The sequence below is a fragment of the Papaver somniferum genome, chromosome 5 (genome assembly GCF_003573695.1).
Source record: "Papaver somniferum cultivar HN1 chromosome 5, ASM357369v1, whole genome shotgun sequence".
NCBI classification, from domain to species: domain Eukaryota; kingdom Viridiplantae; phylum Streptophyta; class Magnoliopsida; order Ranunculales; family Papaveraceae; genus Papaver; species Papaver somniferum.
Genome location: NC_039362.1, coordinates 91,484,831 through 91,510,485, shown reverse-complemented (window position 1 = coordinate 91,510,485; position 25,655 = coordinate 91,484,831).

Genomic DNA, 25,655 nt, shown 5'->3' with positions numbered 1-25,655 from the left:
TTTCTTTCACAGAAAATCTCGGGATTTCTCTTCTTTCTTTCTTTTCCTTCACGCGTTTCCTCAATTGTATAAAATCCTCATGTATTAATAGAAACAAATCCTAGGCTATTATGTAAGGCATACCCTGTAAATAGCAATAATATCCCCTAACTCTGTGACATTCTCTGCAAGTATATACAGCTTTTGTTCTTCCCTTTATTTTCTCATACGCGTCTTCTAAATTTGTCCAAACTCTCGGTAGGACCAAATCCCAAGAGGATGTTTCTTTCTTCCATTCCACGTAAATACCAAAACCAGAACCCACGAGAGCCGAGTATCTCTCTTCTCTTTGATTTAGAGAATAAAAGTCACTAATTCTAGTCCCTCTGTTAGTCATCTGTTTTTTGCAGATGACTGTCTCATTTTTGCGAAGGCAAATATACAAGGTGCTAGGCAGTTGGATAAAATTATTAAAAGTTTCAGTAAGTATAGTGGTCAATCCATTAACTATGAGAAGTCAGGTATAGCCTTTTCCCTAAGATAGATAGTCAATTTAAGAGTCAAATTTCTAGTATCTTGAATATTAAAACTCTTGGTCTTAAGGACAAATACCTAGGAGTCCCCATCCTCATTCAACATAACAAAATGGAAACATTTGGGCACTTAACAGATAGATTTCTAGATAGACTGTCTAGCTGGAAAAGTAGGCATATGAATCAACCTACTAGGACTGTGATGGTTCAGTCTGTCTTAGGTACTTTAGCATCTCATCATTTGGTTGTCTTTCCCATGCCAAAAAAGCTCAGAGACAAACTTGATGGAATTCAAAGAAATTTTTGGTGGAACAAAAAACATGGTGGTAAAGGCTTGTTTGTTAAAAAGTGGGAGTCTGTAGCTAAGTCCAAAGACTTAGGAGGTCTAAATATAAAAAAAAAAACAGCTGAGCTAAATAGTGCTCTCCTTGCAAAACTTTCCTGGAGAATGCTAACTGAAACTGATGTTGAATGGGTAAAAATTTTGAGTTCCAAATACTTCCCAAACAACAATCCTCTCCATGCTAGTAGTGCAGATGAGAGTTGGATTTGGAAAGGAATTGTTAGAGGCCTGGACATCATAAAAAAGTACTATTGTTGGGAGGTAGGTGATGGTAAAAAGATTTCTATTTGGAAGGATATTTGGGTTCCAACTATAGCCACTCCCCTCTCTTCTAGATTTATGTCTAGTAATATGTTAACTGTGGATCAACTTATGATACCTAATAGTAACAGATGGAATGTAGAAGTTCTAGAAGCTCTGTTTGATAGTAATATTGTTACTGAAATATGTAAAATTAGAATTCCTCTAAGTGGTGAGGATAGATTGATCTGGAAGCCTACTGACAATGGTCTTTTTACTGTGAAAAATGCTTACAGGGTTGTTGATGAAGCAGGTAATATACAGACTCCAGCTGATGGGCCCATTAATTTTCCATGGAAAATGTTTTAGAAACTGAATATTCCCCAAAGAATTCTGCATTTTCTTTGGAAATGTGTCCATAGCTGCTTACCAGTTAGGGAGAGGCTAGCAAGACATATGCACAACATAGATCCTAAGTATCCCTTATGTAACAGGGAAACTGAAACTGTGGACCACCTATTTTTAGAATGCCATGTGACCAAGGAAGTTTGGGATGCTATGGAAGTAACAAATAGTAACATAACTTTAGGACACAATTTGTTGGACTGGATAACTAGCTGGTTCAGTAATGGTAGTCGTGACAATGCTACCTTGTGTCATACCAAGTTGATCTATGTTACTCATGTTTTATGGCATGTTTGGAAAATGAGATGTGCAGTTGCTTTTGATAATGTTCAGGTGCAGGTAAATGTAACAGTTCAGTAGATAAAGAAATCCATCTTGGAATGGAATGAAAATGTGGCTAAATTAGATGCTAAACAAAGTCAAGTAATAAGGAACAAGCTTATTGTGCCATGGACAGTTCCAGCTATGGGCTATCATAAAATTAATTTTGATGCTTCTTTCATCAAAGAAAATAAAAGTATGGGATCTGGACTAATCATGATCAATGATGCAGGTATCTTTAAAGGAGCCTGGTGCATCCCAACAGTAGAAGAAGATGCAGAGCAAGTAAAAGCATTGGCATTATTGGAGGCAGTACAAACGGCAACAAGGAGTGGAATCACAAATATCCATCTGGAAGGAGACTGCACTAATGTTATCAATACTCTGAATGGAAAAATTGGAGCTGTTAAATGGCAAAATAATGCTACTGAGTTATTAAAGTTCTTTAATAATTGGGTGATTACATATGTACTCAGAGAAACAAATTGTGCAACAGACTTGCTTGCAAAAGATGCAGTTAAAATGACATCTTCATCTTTTTGGATTAGTGGAGCCCCTGAGTGGCTAAATTCTCTTCTTGCAGAGAAACTTCATGTACGGAAATTTGATTATGAATTAAATTTATCTCTTCTATTAAAAAAAAAAAAACTTCCTTACAACCCCTGTTTCAATAAAACAGGATCAAGCTAACACCCCCTTTCTTATAAAACTTCACCAGATTCGTAATTACGCCTTATAAAATTTTTTTTAGCCCACCTGGTCCATTAATTTAGCCCACTAACTAAAAGCAATTTAGCCCACCAGTTAAGTCAATACTTCCCACTTTCCTCTCTCTCTTTCATTTGCAGTGACCAGTGAGAGAATAATTCAATAGCGAGAATCTTTCTACACTTGCCAAGAAGTTCTACCCTCTGGATTTCAGTCCACAAGAAGTACACATATTGAGAAGCGAATTACAACATTATTGGGAAGATGTAGTCAACCATCCAAGATTTAAGAACTTATCTACTGTTTCAGAGTTGTGCCGACGGTTAGTGGAAACAAACAAGGCAGAAATATACCCTCTAGTTGATAGGTTGATTCGTCTTACACTAACTCTTCCAGTTTCTACGGCAACAACAAAAAGATATTTTTCAACAATGTCGTGTGTTAGAACATCCCTTCGCAACAAAATGGAGGAAGAATTTCTTAGAGACTGCATGATGCTCAACATCGAAAGTGTCCTTACACGAAATGTCAGTACAGATTCGATAATATATGAATTCGTTGCTCCCAAGGATCTCAAGGCAAAACTGAAGTAGTGATATATATAAGGATCTAATGGATAACAGTTGATATTTTTTTTGGTAAAACACTTTTTTGTATATTTTTATCAACCTAGACTAGTATATATATATAAAAGAATCATTTTTTGTATTCATGGTGTCCTCTTGTGACTAACAAGTATTAGATTTTAAGAGATTAGTTGAATACTAACCATTTCAGATTATTTTGGTCGGATTGTTTCAACCTAGATGACCATGGATGTAAGGTACAATTGAAAATTAACTTTCCGACTATATTTACAAAGTTATGATTTCTAAAATTCTTTTGATTTACCATCTTTGTATATGTTTTTCATTGATTCGCAGGGCCAGGGGTGATCCTTGATTATTTCAAGTTAGAAAATGATAATGAGGATGAATGCTTCCACACCTAATGTATATGGAGAGCTTGTTTATTTATAACAAGGTATTCTGCTCAACACAGTTACAAAGTTTGTTAAGAAACATTTAAAATAGGGATAGTTTTGAAACCCGTTATTATAGGCTATGAATATTATAATGATACTAAGTCATAGTCATGGTTGTTGAGACTTGTTCGGAGAGTCATCAGGATGACTCTTAACATCCCCCCTCAAGTTGAACTGTAGCTGGCGAAGTTTCAACTTGGCACGGAGTATATGAAACCTGGGTGATGGAAGACCTTTAGTGAAGATGTCAGCGACCTGATCTCTTGAACTGATGAACCTGACTTTGAGTAGATTTTCCGCTACCCGCTCCCGAACAAAATGGTAGTCAATTTCGATATGTTTAGTACGTGCATGGAAGACCGGATTAGAGGTTAAATATGTTGCCCCTAAATTATCACACCAAAGGATAGGTGGTGAGAACTGCACACCCAGCTCCTGAAGTAAAGATTGGATCCATATTATTTCAGAAGTGGCAATAGCAATGCCACGGTATTCCGCTTCAGTGCTGGACTTTGATACCGTTTTTTGCTTCCTTGCACTCCATGAAATTAAGTTGCCCCCAAAGTACACACAGAATCCACTCGTAGATCGTCTGTCATCCAGGCTCCCAGCCCAATCCGCATCAGTGTAGACCTGCAACGAAAAATCCTTCGACGGACTGATATGAAAACCAAAATCAATTGTATTTTTGAGATATCGAATAATCCTTTTTACGAGATCCCAATGCTCGTCATAAGGGTCATGCATAAATTGACACACCTTATTGACAGCAACAAAGATGTCTGGTCTTGTAAAATGCAGATATTGAAGTGCACCAACAACACTTCGATACAATGTGGAATCATGAAATCTAGTAGAACCTTGCCTCTGGATTTTAGCATTGACTGCCAAAGGAGTGTTCACCGGTTTTACTCCATCCAACTTTGTTTTGCGCAGAAGGTCCGTTATATATTTACGCTGAGTAGGAACTAATTCATTCCCCTTTCTAAGCATTTCTATCCCCAAAAAGAAAGACAAATCACCCAAATCCTTAAGAGCAAACACAGCAGCAAGATCCTCAAACAACTTGGAAATCTGAGCAGTACTTGAACCAGTTACAATAATATCATCGACGTACACCAGAACATATAAAGTGTTATTATGAGAATGACGAATAAAAAGAGAACTATCAGAAATAGAACCCTTGAACCCCAACTGAACTAAGTAATTACTTAGCTTAGAGAACCATGCCCTCGGTGCCTGCTTGAGCCCATAGAGGGATTTGTGCAGTTTGCACACATGGTTAGGATATGATTCATCCATATAACCTTGAGGCTGCTGCATATATACATCTTCCTTCAAGTCACCAAGCAGAAATGCATTTTCCACATCCAACTGCTTGATATCCCAGTTGCGCATCACAGCAATAGACAGCACAAGCCGAATAGTACAAGGTTTAACCACCGGCGAGAATGTTTCACCATAGTCAATTCCCTGCTGTTGTGTATAACCCTTGGCAACCAAACGAGCTTTACGCTTGTTAATAGTACCGTCTGGATTTTGCTTTACCCTATACACCACTTTGAACCCACAACATTCATGCCTTTTTCGTATTTAACAAGAGAGTACGTACCATTTTGAATCAATGCATTTATCTGGATATCCATCGCACTTCTGAACTCTGGAATTTTTCTTGCAGTTAAAAAACATGTTGGTTCCATAAAGTCTTCATCAGCCAAGGGGTGTTTAGAAGATGTTAGGCATAGTTTCTGGATGGGCTTATGTATACCAGACTTTGCCCGCGTCACCATTGGATGTATGACATTATCAGACTGCAAGTCTGCATGAGCAGTAGAAGCTGAAGCTTGTAATGAAGACTCAGCTATTGAGTTATTGTTTGTTGGAGATCCCACTTGTGAAATAGACCCCGCAGTATCTGATGTACCACCAAAAGACGCTACTGGTGATGGAGCACTGATATTCTCATTTGCTTGTAGATTACCATACTGCTCTGAAACAGCACTTTGATGCACAGGAATACAACAGTTGTGAAAAGGGTGCTTAAAGAAAACACTAGTGCTGGAGTTTTCCATACCTGGATTTGGCTCCGGAGAATGCTGCTTGAGAGGTAAGAATGGAAAGTAGTTTTCCACAAAACGAACATGCCTAGAAATATAAATCCTGTTTGATTCTCTGTGTAAACACATGTACCCTTTATGGGCATTGCTGTAACCAATAAAGACACAAGAAAGGGATCTCGGTTCAAGTTTATGGCTGTTATATTGCCTCAAGCATGGATACGCTAAGCAGCCAAACACTTTTAAGAAGGAATAATCAGGAAGCCTGTTGAACAACAATTCTAATGGAGTTTTTGTATCTAAAGTAGATTTAGGAAGTCTGTTAATAAGATAACAGGCAGTGACAAAAGCATCCGCCCAGAAAGAAGTAGGCATATGTGCATGGAAGAGTAGAGCTAAACCAGATTCAGTCACATGTCTAATACGTCTCTCTGCTAAGCCGTTTTGGGGTGAAGTATGTGGACAAGAGAAACGATGCTGGATACCCGAATCATTGAGATAGGAAGTGAATTTCTTATATTCAAGTGCATTATCAGATTGAAAAACTTTAATGGTGTAATCAGTAAGGTTTTCAATTTGTTTACGAAATAGAATGAAAGTTTGCAGAGCATCAGAACGTTGAACAAGAGGAAATACCCAGGTATAATGAGAAAACACATCCATAAATAATATATAGTACCGATATCCAGTTATTGATAAAGAGGGAGAGACCCAAATATCTGACACAATTAAACCTAATGGCTTAGTGTAAACATTACTACTAGGAACAAAAGGTAACTTCTTGCTTTTGCTCACATGGCAAGAATGACAGAAGTCAAAAGACTTATTTTTTATTGGAAGGGAATAATGACGACAAATTTTAGACACAGTGCTCAGCATGGGATGACCTAAACGCTGGTGCCATATAGGTAGAGTAGATGAAGTCAATGCCTGCGGTTTTATTGCTTTCTCCATTAGTTTAAATCCGTCGAAAACATACAGTCCATTCTTAGTGAAGCCTCTCAACAGCAGCGTTCCCGTGCACATGTCCTTTACAACAAAAAATTTTGGGTGAAATTCAAAGTAGACATCATTGTCTTTACAGAACTGAGAGACTGATAACAAATTAGTTCGAATTTTAGGAACATGATATATATTATTCAACTTAAAAGTTCTTGAATTAACTGTAAAAGAGGCATTACCGACATTAGAGATATCCAGTGCATTACCATTCCCCACATGAACTTGTTCAGTGCCATTGTACTCATGTGGAATGGATAAATTTCGCATATCAACCGTTAAATGGTGAGTAGCGCCTGTATCCGTCACCCATTGTTGTTCTGCATGCTCACCAGGTAAAGCAATATAGGCTGCAGGAGTGCGTTTGGTTTGGCTGGATGATTTCTCATAACGAAACCAACATTTGTCTCCAAGATGTCCCTTTTTCTTACAGATTTGACACTTTTCTATGAACTGAGGATTCCTCTGATATTGCTGTTGGGGAAAGTTTGGTTGATTGTTGTTGAACTGAGGTCTATATTGGGTATTAAATTTTCTTGAATCTCCTCTGGATCCAGATGCAGAGTTAGTTACAGCCACATTTGTAACTGGAGTTTGTAACAGGGATAGTTGTTGTTCTTGACGCATGTCAAAGGTCACAAGATGAGAATAGAAAGTGTCTATATCCATATTTTCAACCGTACTTAAAGCGGTGACAATTGTATCATAGCTTTGGTTAAGACCATTACTGATAGCCTGCTTCTTCTCATTCGTTGTAACAGCACAGCCCGATTCTGCCAGTTGAGCAAATAGAGATTTAGCATCATTTAAATATGATTTTAGTGATTTGTTACCTTTCGACATGTTGTGCAGTTGCTTCTTCAGATTCATCTGATGATGAAATGTTTTTGGTGCGTATTCAGACTCGAGTTTGTCCCATACTTCTTTTGCAGTTGCAAGATGGGCTACATTGCTTAGAACCTCTGGTGTTAATATGGAATTCAGCCATCCCACAATTAAAGAATCCTGATGTTCATATGTTGTGAACTCTGGATTTACAGCTTCACTGTTAGGTAAAGTTCTAGCAGGAACTGGTTTTGTTCCATCCACAAATCCATTAAGATCATACCCTTTTAGAATAGGTTTGAATTGAGCCTTCCATAGGATGTGGTTGGTTTCTGTGTGCTTCAAAGTGACAAGGTGATGAATCTGCACCTGTCGAAGAGTATTTGTGGTTTCTGCCATAATTGGTTTTTGTTAGGGTTCTAATGATATGTATATTTTTTTTGTTGATATGTTGCGGAAGATGGCTTGGATCAAGGCTGATACCAAGTTAGAAAATGATAATGAGGATGAATGCTTCCACACCTAATGTGTATGGAGAGCTTGTTTATTTATAACAAGGTATTCTGCTCAACACAGTTACAAAGTTTGTTAAGAAACATATAAAATAGGGATAGCTTTGCAACCCGTTATTATAGGCTATGAATATTAGAATGATACTAAGTCATAGTCATGGTTGTTGAGACTTGTTCGGAGAGTCATCAGGATGACTCTTAACATTTCACAACCAACAACTGACGTTAGTGGTAGTTTAGTCAGGCATCAGCAGAAAATAGACAACATGTGGTGTCGCGCACAGGTATAAATATCATATTATGTTGTTTGTTCTTTGTTTGCCGATTTTTTTTTAGCCCCCCATTTAGAATTCCTGGCTCCGCTACTGCAACAATTTCCAGAAAACTACGCAGAAGTGAACATAATTTTTCATGTTTCATCACCAAACTCGATATCCAGCCCATTACAATCGAAGAAACCACCATACCAACTCTTTTTAGCTTATTCAAGTCCATCCTATTAATAATTAGTGATTGAATCTCTTTTAAAGTCGCCCGAAAATCAAATCCCAAAACTGCACTTCGTTGCAACAAGTTTCCCGCCAATTTTTTATTTCAAACGAAGAAGAGAATGGTGTCCCCTTATCCACTGTTGGGGCGTGAATAGCAGATGGGTGTAAATAGTATTTAGGGTGCCACTTATCAGTTGAGTGCCCCTTAGCCAAGTCTGGGGTCCTTTTAGCACTTTCCTTGGGGTGCTTTTAGAACATTTTCCGAGGTCCCTTTAACCCATATTCTGGGTGCCTTTAGTAATTCCTCCCGGGGGGGGGGGGGGGTGCAAATATCTCTTTTCGAGCAACTTTCTCCGCACAAGTGTATTTCTCCAAAAACACCTACAAAAACATAAAAATCCATAATAAATACAAAAATGGGTACTAACAATATAGAAAATCGAGATCAAAATAGACATATAAATGCGTCTATCACATCTCCTCTCAAGGAAAAAGGTGAATCATCTAATCAAACATCATGAAGAATTGTATTCATTAATAAAGATTGCCCCAAAACCTATGACAAAATTCTTTCCAATGGTTTCATCTTAGAAAAGAAGTTGGTCAAGGATTTTGTACATGTTAGTGAATTATCTTGTTTTGAAAAGTATAATCTTGGTGACATCTTTGATGGTCATGGTGAAGGATTTGACATTCTTCCAAGAGTGTTTTATGCTAACATTCATGATGTTGATCTTGAGAAATTCTTTTTTAGAACCATGATTAGAAGAAAAATTATTGAAGTTGATAGAGAGTTTTTGGAAAATATTACAAGTCCCCCGACCTATGGGAACTTTCTCCATTACTTGACCAAGGTAAGAAAATCCTTCAAGTGTAACCATCTCAAATCAACTCATTGGTAGGAGTTTCGGTTGAAATGATTTCTTGACTTGGAAATTTAAGGGATTGATGTGTGTGGTTGGATCATTCAACAAATGGACACCATGACCTTTTATGACAAGAAATTAGGATTTTCTTGCCTAATCGAGAGGATTTGTCGAGCCTTCAAAATTTCTCACGTGGTTATTCTATTGGTACTCCCTCTTCCATTCTCAAGACTACATTCAATCGAATGAGAATGAATGACATCAAGAGAAAAATAAGTCCTTCTCCTCCCTCAATCGATACTTGTGATCCTACCTCCTTGGAATTTTTCCACTAAATTCTCAAGAATGTGCAAAAGGTGAACAACAAGGTAAAATGTGCGCAACAACAAATGTGTTTGCTTACTACAAAGTTTCCCGAGATTAAGGATGATATGGAGAAGATTCAAGCCTCTTGGGTTGAATCGTAGCATGAAGATGATGCCTAGATCCTTTACTTGCTTTCTATTGTTACTAGGTAACTCCTCGTAAGGATTTATTCATACTATTTAAGGAGGATATATAACTAAAGTTTGAGGTAGCATATGTTATGTGGTTACACTAGCTATTTTGAACAATATCATCTTGCATATTTAAAGTTTATTTAATTAAATTTTATTTTTGAAAATGACCCGCAACACCTAATCTTCATGATTTTTTTATATGTATTGCTTATTTTGTGAGATTTGCTCTTTGCTAGCATATTTCTGGTGATTAGAACAAGTATCTCATATAGGTTAAGCTCCTAACTCTTTGTGTTCATCACTGGATAAAAGAGGATTAAACTATTTTGAGAGTTGCAATATTGATCTTCTGATGATTACACTTATTTGTGAGTATATTGCATAGGACTCCATGAGATGGTCTCTAGTAATCGGCTTTCCACCTTGAATGCGTAATTACCAAGGAATAAGTTCGAGAACTTTAATCTCTACGTTCCTACATGGATAGAGAAGATATAATTCTTATGTTGAGTCATATCACATAAAGTGTCTTTTTTGTTCGTAAAAGGCCTAGAGAATAATTTTTGTCGATGATTATTTTTCTCACAAAAATATTGTGACTTAGTGCCTCTAACATTAAGATCGCAACTTTTTAACTTCTTTGTTCGTAATTCTCCTAGAAGAGAGAAAAATATTGGGATACAAAGAGACTTTGTTCGTAAGTGGCGAGTAAATTTGTTAATGTCCAAGAAAATCATTCATTTTCTTGTGATTAGAGAAAGGTCGCCCATGTTGGTCATTCGGGAATGACATCAAATGGGGGAGAGTTCAATTTGAACTTGTGCTTAATTGTCATATCTTTGTGGTGCGTCTGTGGAATTGTAGGGGATGCTTGTCCATATATATATCCTTGATGAAAACACTGAGTTTACTTGGTGAAATCGTCTAAATAAAAGCTAGTATGTGTTCTCAAGTCTTGATACTTTTTTTTTAAATTCATTATTGAAAAGACGAGGGTACCCAAATACACCTCAATCTAAAACTTTTCCACCTATAAGTCCTTTCTCCGAAAGTGATTGTCTATAGACTGAGTCGAGACAATACAACAAATCGGTTAACACTTCGTGTGATCGTCTATGGATACGAGATCGAGACAATACGACAACAAGATAACTTGCGTGATTAACTATGGATACAAGATCAAGACAATACAACAACGAAGTATGATTACTTGATAATAGGTTCGGACTTAAGCAAACACTATAGGATTTCTATCAAGTAATTAGGAATTAACGTTTGTGTATTTTACTTCTAATTAGAATAAATCAATTATAATTGCGAAAATAGAAAAATAAAAGACACAACAAGATTTTGTTAACGAGGAAACCGCAAATGCATAAAAATCCCGGGACCTTGTCCAGAATTGAATACTCTCAGAATTAAGCCGCTATACAAAGTCTAAACCAACTTCGTAAAGTTGAGACCAAGCAACTTAAACATATAGTTCACCTAGTTCCCTCAGTATCCCTGCTCCTCCAACTTGCAATAAGTCACGCACTTGGAACAATTCCTTTGGTTCGTATTCCAAACAGTAAAGGAACGACAAATTTGTTCGGTAACAACTCTTTTTAATCAACGTGATATGAGTTTGACAAAAGGCTCTTCCGTTTATTCGAATAAACTCCTTTGTCGGGTTCTTAGATCAATATATTCAACAACTACCAAAGTAATTGTTTAAACTATGCAATCAATACTATGAATTACGAAGAAATGTATTGATGTCTATCTACACAACTAATCAATCCAATCTATCAAAAGATAAACCGATTATAGTTGGATCCCCAACCGATCCAGTTTTGTGCACACCAAAGATTATGAACTCAAATAAGAAATCTTCTTTGTCTTCAAATCTTCTTAGATCTTCAATAAACACCTGCACACAAACAACTTGAATCTTTTGTGATCAATCACACACAGAACGGAGTCTTTTAGAGATGGATTATCACAAGACGTCTTTAGATCTACAAACAGTCTAAATATCCTCGTTGATACTTCGATCTAGTTTGAGTGAATCTTATATCAGAAGAGAAGATTCTCAAGCATAAACAAACTAGGTGCAATCAAAGTTCAACAACCGTTAGTCAATCAAATCAATCGAAAACTAATAATAAACTGCAATTATCTAGTTTCCCACCAACGGTACTCGTAGAGCTTCTCGATCCCAAAGAAGTCTTTAAAACGAGCGGTCGTAGAGATTTCGCTTAATTAGGGTACTTTCCTCTCCGAATAGACGGCTCCACCAGTAACAACACAACTAGGTATTTTTGCTGGCTCTGAGGATTAGTTTGGTCGAAATGAAAACTTCAATATTTATAGACCAAGGAAGTTTGGACACCAAGGAATTTCCAAAACCGAATATTCTCAAAGATATACAATAAAGCCAAAATCGGTTTTCATAATTCCTGGAAATGCTCTTGCCAAATACTGACCGAAATCTCAGTAGAAAATCCCCAATTAGTAAATTCACATTACCAATTTTTATTTTCTAAAGATATGCATTTAATTGCTAGAAATTAAAAGCATATAAAATTAAAAACCTTAATTAAAAGATTTTAAATTTATTTCGATCCGGGATTCTCCTTTAGTTATTAAGGAATATCTTTGAACAATAATAAATAAGAATTACTGCACATGTTCAAAGTATGTCGAATCTTCATTATGTAAATCCTTTTTCATATTTACAATCTTGGAACCGATTTGCCACACTTCCAAACGAGTTTAGAATTGATTCATCTGATTACCAAGAACTATGTGATTGATCAAAAACATTCAATCACCATTCATGGGTTTAACGGTTATACCAAACAAGTTCGGTTCTACCTCCAAGTAGCTACTAGGATCAGTCACACTAGTTTCCATAAAATGGCTAACTAAGCACCAGGATCGATTACCACTATTTATGGTACTTACTTGTGATCAGTTGCACAAGTTATATGATCAGTTACACCAATTACTAAAACTTGTTAACCTACTACAAGGATCGATTACACATCTTGTAATTAGTCCCACCAAGTTCTAGGATCAGTTAGCCAATGACTAGGAATGGTCACACCAATTACAAATATCGATCATACCATCTCAGGTGATTACTTAATATTGGTTTCACTAGTAAAAGTCATACTGATACATAAGTCAGGCATCGTGAATAGTTTTACCCAGATACATAAACAAGTTATGAGCGGTTATACTAAACACACATATAGGTAATCCATAGATTTTCAATGAATAACAATACCAATAAGCCTAGCGATTTCCCTTTCGATTGACAAAACAAGTTTATGAATGTACTTCCTTTAAACGAATGTAAAACATTGTTTCCTAGGACGAAATCTTCACCGATACCCATACATAATCACAATAGCATTCATACGATTATATCGATGTCTTATACACGAAGTTCAAAAGATAAGCGTTATACTTCGTATTGTAATTCCTTAATACTACGTCTAACTAGAGTATAATCATTCACAGCTTCGCAGTTATGTTTTCGATATAACAGGACTTGAAAGATACGTTAGGAATGAAACAATTCAAGTCAAAGTATTACTAACCTCAAGAGGAAGGATGATGTCATCGATGTAGCTCTTTACTTCTTCACATTCTTCAAGTCTTCGAGTAATACTTGTATGTCTCATATCCTATTAACTTTCTAGCTAACCTATATGAAGTTGACTCTAGTAAATAATCAAGCGACTCTTTAAATGAGTTTTGGTTCACTAAAATATGACAACCAAACTTTGACATACCAACGCTTGGTGGGTTCAACCGAGCTATGATCTAACAATCTCCCCCTTTGTCAATTTTAGTGACAAAACTCTTACATCATATGGATAAACAAATTACAAGAATTCATTATACATATGCTTGATTCCAAGTTTCAACAACACAATAACCTGCATATAATCAATCCATAAATGTCGTTGTTGACATTATAATAACAAAGAGAAAACTCCCCCTAAAGGTGAGATAGGTAGTTTTTCAATTTACACGTCTTTGTTATTCCCTTTGTAGTTAAGATAACCACAAGTATCAATATGATATGTTACTCCCCCTTAGTGTATGCTTTACTCTTTCGTTAGATATAAAGTTAAAGCACCATTGTCCTTTCCTTAGTGATACCAAATCACTTGTTTACTCCATATATTTCTCCCCCTTTTTGTCACAAAATGACAAAAGTACGAGCAAATAAAGGACAAACCGAAAGGATCTTACAAATCTTAAAAAACTTGTAACCTATAAGAGTTAAGCACGAGGGTTCCACACACCACTTTAGATAACCAATATCAAAACCGAAACTACAAAGTAATTTTTGTTTTGATATGTTACCAAGGAAACAATTGCCCAAAGCAATTTTCCCTAATAGTTTAGCAAATCAAAAATTGACTAAGCACCTTAGTTCTTTTGCTAAACCGATTGTACAAATACAATCGCTTGTTTGATAAGACCAAAATAAAGATCAGAATTAACTCTGTTTTTCTCATCAGGTTCTAATAATTCGAACAATAACTTAGACCTTTCACTTTAAACAAGACAAGTACTAGTTTAGTTAACTAGTATTTCTTGTTAAGGCATTTGATTAGACTTGAATAACCGAATCCTCCACTTTGATAAGTCTAACTAAGATCAGAATTAACTTAGTTTCTCTTATCCGGAATCAAATTGGACTAAACAATTAATCCCAAAAACCTTTTTGTTAAGCCATAAACAATACATACAAACCAAATAAATCAACTTGCATAATTATTTATCTCAACCAGAAGCAATTGAAACAAACATAGACATTAAAGCACCGAAATTTCGTTAAGCCTAAACAATTGATACCAAACAATAAAGCAAGATAACAATAGTTTTTCTCAACAGGAAACAATTGAATCACACACACATCCATACACAAATAATGTAATAAACATCAATTGTACCGAAATTTTGTTAAGCAAAAGCAAAATATATGCAATAAAATCAGGCTTTTCTTAAACAAGAAAACGATTAACTAACAAATTTGTTACCTCAAGTTCCGAATCCTTTTCTCCTTTTCTTCGCATCTTTCCAAGGAGGAATGTCACTGTGTTGTCATCCTATTGCAAGAAAAAAGAACAACAACAAACACCAACCTTTACCAGAGAAAGGTTGAAAATCGGTTTTAACTAATGCGATGCAAAAGTTGAAAACTGCCGAAACACATATGCTTTATGCTAAACCAAAAACGATTCAACATATTGTGACTTTTTCACACACGAGTTTCAATCGGAACCCCTTATGATCCTTTGATAAATCCTACCAACACGGGCTAGAACTCAATCCCGCTAAATCAAAAAGTCACCCAAACCATAAGGGTTCACACAATATGAGATCGAATATTAAGGTTATGAAAACCAAATTCAAACATCCCATAAACACATAGCAATAAAATAAAGCATTCAAGCACAGGCTACGCAATCGAAAAACTATCACAAGAAAAATCATAAAATAATAATTTTATTTATAAATAATAGATAGTTTTATTCAAAATAGACTTTACATAAAGTAGCCTAATTTGAAATAAGAATTTAATCTTATTTTTGCTCTGCATGCCTTATTGGAGAATTCCTTTTGTAGTATCTCGGTTTCGGTTAGATCTCTTTTAGAGTATTCTAAACCTCTTTTAAACTCTCCAAGGTCTTCATGCCATCTATAATTACCAATAAATTGTTCATAACCAGAGATACTCATCTTAGTTGCAGCTGTATCATCGCCAAGAAGATCCCTTCTTCCAATGAGTTTCATTGTCCCCTCAAACATATTTTGGGCAAGAATGGTTGAGAGAGATGTCTTTATAGGAAAAGAACAATATTCGGAACAGAGTCCATATTTTCTTTTCTCATAATATGTATGTCGATGGTGGTTTTTAGCTTAGGGTTAAAATTGTAAAACCTTACATCTGATGTGACATCACTCTGTAAGGAAACAAAGCCATGAGTGTTAACCTCTCCACTGGCATATTTATTGAGCCGTTCAATATATTTACATGAAATTTATCCAGACTGGCGCATGTAGCAACCATCCAGATGTTCTGTAAATTTCGGCGCCTTGCATATATTAATTATTAATATAAGATTCACTGAGTACTTTTCCTGTGCTATGTTCCCCGGTTGAACCCTTAATATCGGTATGGCATGAAGGATTTGTGTTCACTCACAACAAAGTAGCACGGACCTCCAAGTACCAAGGTTAAGGCCTTTGCGCAAAATACTCAGTCAGAAAGCAAAGAATAAACAGAGCCGCGGAGTAGGAGCAAAAACGAGGGAAGCGTGGCCATGCCATAGGCTAGACGGCGCCACTTGTCCACGCCCCATGCTACCCAAACATCCCTTATTCCTTTGTCGACCAATCAGATCGCTTTAAACCCGCCACGGTGCACTGGAAGTGTGTCCATGCCCTTGCTTTCCGGCCCCCTTTCTATCGACCAATCAGGTCGCTCTAAATGTGCCACATGCATTTAGAATGAGGCCGACCCCATGCTGCTTTCTAGCCCCCCTTTCCATCGACCAATCAGGTCGTTTTAAACCCGCCACGGTGCACTGGAAGTGTGGCCAAGCCCTTGCTTGCCAGTCCCCCTTTCCATCGACCAATCTGGTCACTCTAAACTTGCCACAGGCACACCATAAGTGTGGCCACACCCACGTTTGGACGACCCCTCTTTTAATCGACCAATCAGGTCGCTCTAAACCTTCCACAATATTAAAAGAGGCAAAGTTACGCTAGATGGTCACAATGCCAAATTGACTTTCCAAAAGTCGCGCCAACACGCTAATTGGCGTTCCAAACATGCCGAACGCGCCACTTTGCCACAGAAACATGCCGAACATGGCAACTTACCATAAATAGCGCACCAATGTGCTAACCCACTCCTTGTTCATGGCCAGACGCCATACCATATTCAATTTGGGTATTCCAAACACGGCTCTGCTTTAGTGGCGTTAGTCCTAACCCTAATTTCCAGTTGTGGTGCAAATCATGCCACTTCGGGCCCCACAACATGCCACGAACCGTGCAGGACCCAGGAAACCCTAATAATGGCGCCATGACATGGCCACCTGTGGGAATCCTGCTCTTGTGGTCATTTCCACATGATGGCCTGGCTATGGTTCCTTTGGCGTAGCTATGGCACCATTTGCACAAAACATCAATGTGCAATGGCCACATGCCACATGTTGCACGCGCGTTTGCGCTAATTAGGGTTTTGACGCACCAAACCCTAATTTAGGCAAAGTTGCTACGCCAACCAAGCCAAGTAATGTTTACCAGAGCATTGTGATTGATGTGGCAACATGGCCAATGTTGGAACGCCAACGTGCCAAAATCTAGCGGCCATGGCTACGCCAGACGCTACTTCGTGCCACTGGCATGTGCTAACTATGCCAGCCACCCCACCATCATGCCGCACGTGCTGAATAGGGTTGCGATACGCCAAACCCTAATTTAGCCAAAAGTTTCCATGCCAACTGAGTTCAGTAATTCTCCTAAGTCCTTAAGATTAACTTAGTAATAGGGCCAATGTTACCGAAGTCATATTTGGGTCTAACACCAATATGCCATAACAGTTGCCACGGCTATGCGACTGGCATGCCGCCACGCCATGGCTACGCCATATGCCACTAATCCAATGGCACCACTTTTTTATACAACAAGATATGGCCATAATCAATGGCCATCCTTCCTTTTGAGATGTAATCTCAGCCATCCAAGTTCGCCACCGAACTGACGGACTTGTGGCAAGTTCTAGGCGACCAGCCGCTTAAATCTCGTGGCCATGGCTACGCCAGGCGCCCTTATACCACCGTGCCACTGGCATACACCAAAAACGCCATTGTGCCATTACTAGGCGCCAACCGAAGGTAGCCATAATCAACGGCTACCCTTCCTCATGAGATGCAATCTCATCCATCCAAGTTTGCCACCGAACTGATGGACTTGTGGCAAGTTTTAGGCGATCAACCAAGACGTGCCTAATAGCATCACATGCTATTTTCCTGCGGCAAGACTCTTGACTTTGACTTGCCACATATAGCAACCTGCTACATGTTTTCCACGAAAACACTCGAGACATCAAACATGTCACAAACTGGGGGATACGCATCAAGGTATTGGTATGGCGTCTTATAGCGTGCGGCGTACAATACGCCCGTTATAAGAGAGTGTCATGAAGCGGGACAATTAGTGGCGGCAAGAAGTAACGGGTGTAAACGGATCCACTTCCTTCATCATGGAAGCATGGGTTTCTGACGGTTACACTCAATCTTTATCACTTCCTACGAGACCAGGGTATGTTTCAATATGACTTGTATAAATATGCTTCACCTATTTCCACCAAAAAACAAGTTTTGGTCAGAGAATAACATAGTATCCAGAAATCACCTGATAGCTTTCCATTCTGCTAGCCAGTTCTACTTTCTGATACAAGTCGTAAACAACCACACCTTTAGAATCAACGATTCTGGTCTCAACACTTTCTTCGCTTCCCTCCCTAAGACCAACCCTTCTCCTTCACTTTGTGACCGAAGCAAGCCTGGAACGACCATTTCTTGGTTTAGGCCAGGATTGTACAGATTGATCTCTCGAATCAAAAGTACTCCTGTGCAATGCATTGTTTAGGGTTTAAACTCGTTTCTCATCCACAAAAAATTACCAAAATCGGCAGAAGCAGTTTTCACCCACAAACAATGTGGAACTAAACTCAAGAGTTCTTTCAATCTGCTCAACACAAAAATTACAGATAACTGAAAAAGCGAGGGTCTAATAAAACCACCCAATATTTCGCTTAGCAATCTGTATGGACAAACTCCGATATACTTTTTATGAGAATCAACTAGACAGTTAGACTCAATCAATAAAAATATATATCAATGAGTTTATATCTCAATCTTTACTCAAGCAAACGGAAATCTGCGAGTCTTTATCAAAGAGAGATAACTTGGACGGTACCAAAGACCAATGTCCAAAGATCAATCAATATCAATCAACAACCAAAGGTTGGATTTCCAATTGATGATATTAACGCACAACCTGTATTATTTCAATTATATAAAATATAATGCGGAAAAGAAATGACACAGACACCAGAAGTTTTGTTAACGAGGAAACCGTAAATGCAGAAAAACCCCGGGACCTAGTCCACATTGGATACACACTGTATTAAACCGCTACAGACACTAGCCTACTCCAAGCTAACTTCAGACTGGACTATAGTTGAACCCCAATCAGTCTCCCACTAATTCAAGGTACAGTTTTACTCCTACGCCTCTGATCCCAGCAGGATACTGCGCACTTGATTCCCTTAGCTGATCTCACCCACAACTAAGAGTTGCTGCAGCCCAAAATTGCAGACTTGATAATAAAAAAAATTGTCTCACACAAAAAAGTCTATCAAAGGATAAATCTGTCTCCCATAGAAAAACCCTAGGTTTTTGTTCCGTCTTAAGATATAAAATCAAGGTGAACATGAACCAATTGATAATCCGGTCTTATATTCCCGAAGAACAGCCTAGATTAATCAATCACCTCTCAACAATCCTTCTTGACTACACAAGCGGTTTTTCGAGGAATCACAAAAAGTGAGACGAAGATGTTTGTGACTTCTTTATCTTGCCTATCGGAGAACTCTCACGATCTCAAGCCAATCAAAGATTGTACTCGTACGATAGAAGATGCAAGACCAGATCACACAACTACGATAAAATAGTATCAGTCTGGCTTCACAATCCCAATGAAGTCTTTAAGTCGTTAACCTGGTTTTAGAGAAGAAAACCAAAGGTTAAAGGAGAATCGATTCTAGCGAGCGCACTAGTATCACACAGACGTGTGGGGATCAGTTTTGCACAATGCTAGATGTCTCCTTTATATAACCTTCAAATCAGGGTTTTGCCTTAGTTACAAAGCAATCCATATTCACCGTTAGATGAAAACCTGATTTAGATTCAAGCTAATATTTCTCAACCGTTAGATCGAAAACTTAGCTTGTCACACACACTTGGGTAGACGTTTACTGGGTTTGTGAAAACTATTCCCAAACGTGTACGTGTATGTTGGTTCAACATAGTAACCCAAAAGGTTAACCATATGAGCAATTCATATTAACCTAGTTCTTCTTCACCATAACTAGTTCAATTGACTCAAATGAACTAGTTAGAGAGTTGTTCAATTGCTACGAGATCTTATGTAACTACACAAGACACAATTGAAACAAAGATGATTCGATTCGAATGGATCGTCTCATGAACTTTATAGCCACGGTTTGCATAAAGCATTCCTTAGTAATTTAAGTTTCATGTTCAGAGCACATCTTTAGATCATAACCACTTAAGCTCACAAACAAGTTCGCGGACTTAAGGCAACCGGCAAAGTTTCCAAACTCAGCAGAAAATCTCGGCAAAGAGACTTCCGCCAGTTCGCGGACTAAGTTCGCGGACTAAACACGCAAACGAGTTCTTGGAAAATACCAGCAGAAATTCTCGGTAAGAGAACTTCCGTCAGTTCGCGGACTGAGTTCGCAAAGTGAGTTCGCAAAGTGAGTTCACGGACTTGGCAAAGCCAATTCCTCCGATTTCTCTCAATCAACAAAGTTCGAAAACTTCGGATTAAGGAATACATGGTTATGTAATCTAAACTCTCATTCCAATCATTGAGACATTATCAGAGGACGTTATATAGCCGTTATTCACATACCGTTTCACGTCAGAGAAATTCTCAAAGTAATTGAAACTTTTCATGACTTTCGTCACTAGGTGAAGATAAACTTGATCAAAGCGAAACACTTTACGAACACACAATTTCGAGAAAAAGAAAGTAGTGAATACTCAGATCGAAATGTCAAATGTCTATGATTCAGTCTATATAGCATACGACTTTTTGTCTCATAAGAAGTAGGAGATAGCATAGATAGACTTTTGAGTGATACATAAGTTCAAGTCTCCACATACCTTTTTGTTGATGAAGTTCCACGGTTCCTTGAGTATATCTTCGTCATTGTATGATGAATTTCCATGAAGTCCTTGAGCTCAACTACACTTTTTTATCCTAGTCCGAGACTTAGCTATAATATACTAGAAATCAAGACTCATAGTTTTGATCACTATCATTGACAAACATGTTTGATATAGAAACGCATGCGAGGTCGACCGAGCTATGCTCTAACAATAACATCGTTACATTCTTTTTCTCCCATGATGAAGGGAATCATATGTAAGTTTTTTGATCGAGGCAAGGAACTGCAAGAACTAATTATATTCGAAACTTCTTCTATTAAGTCTTCCTTACTATCTTCATATGGAGAAAGCATTTTATCACAGGATTGTGATATCGCAAAAGAAAGAGTATAATCGGACCTATTTACAGTCCCTTCTTTTCCTTTTTCAAGGTTGCAACTTAATTAGAAAAGCTTCCCTAAACAAATACTGAAACAAAACAACAAAAAAAACTTACCATAAACATGCAAAGAATATATAGCAAGTTTTGAGAAGTCATAGAGTCCTGGTTAACTCTCTTTTTGTTTTTCTACAGTGTAGCAGATCATCGAAAGATGTTTGCACATTGACATTACTGGATATCTCCAGATCCCTTTTGATTCTAAGCACTAAACATTCATAGTCATCTTTGTCTAAGATTACAACATGATTGTTTTTCTTAGTATTTGTTTTAGATGACTTCCTTTTGGGTACCTTTTCGGATTTTGGTATCCACTTGAAGGTGGACTTTGAATGAAGGTTCCTCATTTCTAGCGACATTGCATCTTCCCACTTTGAAACATCAGATCTCATATTCCCATTAATAAAGGTGTTACCATTTCTATTATTTTTCCTTTTAGGAGTGTTTATTTTAGGATATGATTTTGAATTCTTATGATAATTCGTTTGTCTCACAGGACAATGATGATCTGAGAGGTTTTTGGAGATGAATCTGTTCAATTCTTTAGAAACATATGATATAGCGTTTTGTATCTTTCAAATTTTACAATCCCATTGCACATGACCTTTATCTCTACAATAATAACAATGCTTATTGAAAGGAGTAAAGTTTTTATGAGACGTTTGGTTAATATGGTGATCCTTAGTTGGAGTCTTCCTCTGATTTCTTTCGGAGATGTTTTCTATCAGAATCTCATTTGAGCACTTAGGTGATTCAGGCGCACAATCTTGTTTAGGTGGATTTTCTGGAGTGGAGGAGAAAACACCTTTTACGAATTTTACGGCCTTGTTGATTGACGAAGTATCAATTCCATCATATCATAATCCACGTTTGTGGCCATGACTTCTTCTTTCCTCCAACATGGAAGATAAATTGATTGTGTTATCATTGAGTCTCCTTACCCTTACTGCTTCCTCTTCTAAGAACTTGATTTTTTCAAGAGCTTCGGCTAGTTGGTCCTCAAGAGGATTTTTCTTGAAGGAATCAGACTCATTTTGTTCCTTACTTGTTAATTGTTGAGAATTAATCATTACTTCTGTCTCAACAAGTTTCTTATTCACCAAGTAATGTTTCCTGTTGAGACTCTCAAACTCAAGAATTTTTGAGTTTAGACTTTCTTTGTAGTCCTTAAGCAGATATCTAGAATTCTGATATCCATAGAAGAAACCAGAGAAAGTTTTTCTTAGTTTCTTATTTTCTCTGCAGAGAGGAGCAATGAGCTCAATCACATCTGAGGTGGATAGTTTTCTTGTATAAATAACACTTAGTATAGAAGAGAATTCTGACATATCTTCTTCAACATCTTGATCGATTTCTGAGTCACCATCTTCAGAAATTTCATCAAGTTGTTTTTCAAGGCAGGTTTGCCAATCATCAGAATCTACATTATAGGGGTCAGCCTGATCAGTAGATTCACAGAAGATGTTATTCTCAAGTGCTGATTTTTCATCTTGCCTTATGTTAACTGAATCATCCATTAGTTTCAATTCTTATAGGTTGGATCGCACCAAACACAAATTGTTAGATCTTTTCGTGTTTGCCCGCTCTGACACCAATCGAAAAGACGAGGGTACCCAAATATACCTTAATATAAAACTTTTCCACCTATGAGTCAATTCTCCGAAAGTGACTGTCTATGAACTGAGTCGAGACAATACAACGAATCGGTTCACACTTCGTGTGATCGTATATGCATACGAGATCGAGACAATACGATAACAAGATAACTTGCGCGATTGACTATGGATACAAGATCGAGACAATACAACAACGAAGTATGATTACTTGATAATAGGTTCAGACTTAACCAAACACTATAGGATTGCTATCAAGTAATTAGGAATTAGTGTTTGTGTATTTTACTTCTAATTATAATAAATCAATTATAATTGCGGAAATAGAAAAGTAAAAGACACAACAAGATTTTGTTAACGAGGAAACCGCAAATGCAGAAAAACCCCGGGACCTTGTCCAGAATTGAATACTCTCAGAATTAAGCCGCTATACAAAATATAAACCAACTCTGTATAGTTGAGACCAAGCAACTAAACCTATATTTCACCTAGTTCCCTCATTATCCCTGTGCATCCAACTTGCAATAAGTCACGCACTTGGAAAAATTCATTTGGTTCGTATTCCAAATAGTAAAGGAACAACAAATCTGTTCGGTAACAACTCTTTTCAATCAACGTGATATGAGTTTGACAAAAGTCTCTTCCGTTTATTCCAATAAACTCCTTTGTCGGGTTCTTAGATCAATCTATTCAACAACTACCAAAGTAATTGTTTAAACTATGCAATCAATACTATGAATCACGAAGAAATGTATTGATGCCGATCTACACAACTAATCAATCCAATCTATCAAAAGATAAACCGATTATAGTTGGATCCCCAGCCGATCCAGTTTTGTGCACACCAAAGATTATGAACTCAAATAAGAAATCTTCTTTGTCTTCAAATCTTCTTAGATCTTCAATAAACACCTGCACACAAACAACTTGAATCTCTTGTAATCAATCACACACAAAACGGAGTCTGTTAACGATGTATTATCAAAAGACGTATTTAGATCTACAAATAGTCTAAAGATCCCCGTCGATACTTCGATCTAGTTTGAGTGAATCTTATATCAGAAGAGAAGATTCTCAAGCATAAATAAACCAGTTGCAATCAAAGTTCAACAACTGTTAGTCAATCAAATCAATCGAAAACTAATAATAAAATGCAATTATATAATTTTCCACCAACAGTACTCGTAGAGCTTCTCAATCCCAAATAAGTCTTTAAAACGAGCGGTCGTAAGAGATTTCGCCTAATTAGGGTACTTTCCTCTCCGAATAGACGGCTTCCCCAGTAAAAACACAACTAGGTAGTTTTGCTGGCTCTGAGGATTAGTTTGATCGAAATACAAACTTCAATATTTATAGACCAAGGAAGTTTGGACACCAAGGAATTTCCAAAATCGAATAGTCTCAAAGATATGCAATAAAGCCAAAATCGGTTTTCATAATTCCTGGAAATGCTCTGTCCAAATATTGACCGAAATCTTAGTAGAAAATCTCCAATTAGTAAATGCACATTACCAATTTTTATTTTCTAAGGATATGCATTTAATTGCTGGAAATTAAAAGCATATAAAATTAAAAACCTTAATTAAAAGATTCTCAATTTATTTCGATCCAGGATTCTCCTTTAGTTATTAAGGAATACCTTTGAAAAATAATAAATAAGAATTACTGCACATGTTCAAAGTATGTCAACATATTTACTTTGTAAATCCTTTTTCATATTTACAATATTGGAACCGATTTGCCACACTTCCAAACGAGTTTAAAATTGGTTCATCTGATTTCCAAGAACTATGTGATTGATCAAAAACATTCAATCACCATTCATGGGTTTAACGGTTCTACCAAACAAAGTTTGGTTCTACCTCCAAGTGGCTACTAGGATCGGTCACACTAGTTTCCATAAAATGGCTAACTAAGTACCAGGATCGGTTACCACTATTTATGGTACTTACTTGTGATTGGTTGCACAAGTTATAGGATCGGTTACACCAATTACTAAAACTTGTTAACCTACTACAAGGATCGATTACACATCTTGTGATTAGTCCCACCAAGTTCTAGGATCGGTTACCCAATGACTAGGAATGGTCACACCAATTACAAATATCGATCATACCATCTCAGGTGATTACTTAAGATTGGTTTCACTAATAAAAGTCATACTGATACATAAGTCAGGCATTGTGAATAGTTTTACCAAGATACATAAACAAGTTATGAGCGGTTATACTAAACACACATATTGGTAATCCAAAGATTTGCAATGAATAACAATACCAATAAGCTTAGCGATTTCCATTTCGATTCATAAAACAAGTTTATGAATGTACTTCCTTTAACCGAATGTAAAACATTGTTTCCTATGACGAAATATTCACTCATACCCATACATAATCACAATACCATTCATACGATTATGTCGATGTCTTATATACGAAGTTGAAAAAGATAAGCGTTATACTTCGTATTGTAATTCCTTAATACTACGTCTAACTAGCGTACAATCATTCACAGCTTCGCAGTTATGTTTTCAATATAGCACGACTTCAAAGATACGTTAGGAATGAAACAGTTCAAGTCAAAATATTACTAACCTCAAGAGGAAGGATGATGTCGTCGATGTAGATCTTTACTTCTTCACATTCTTCAAGTCTTCGAGTAATACTTGTATGTCTCATATCCTAATAACTTTCTAGATAACCTATACGAAGTTGACTCTAGTAAATAATCAAGTAAGTCTTTAAATGTGTTTTGGTTCACTAAAATATGACAACCAAACTTGACATACCAACGCTTGGTG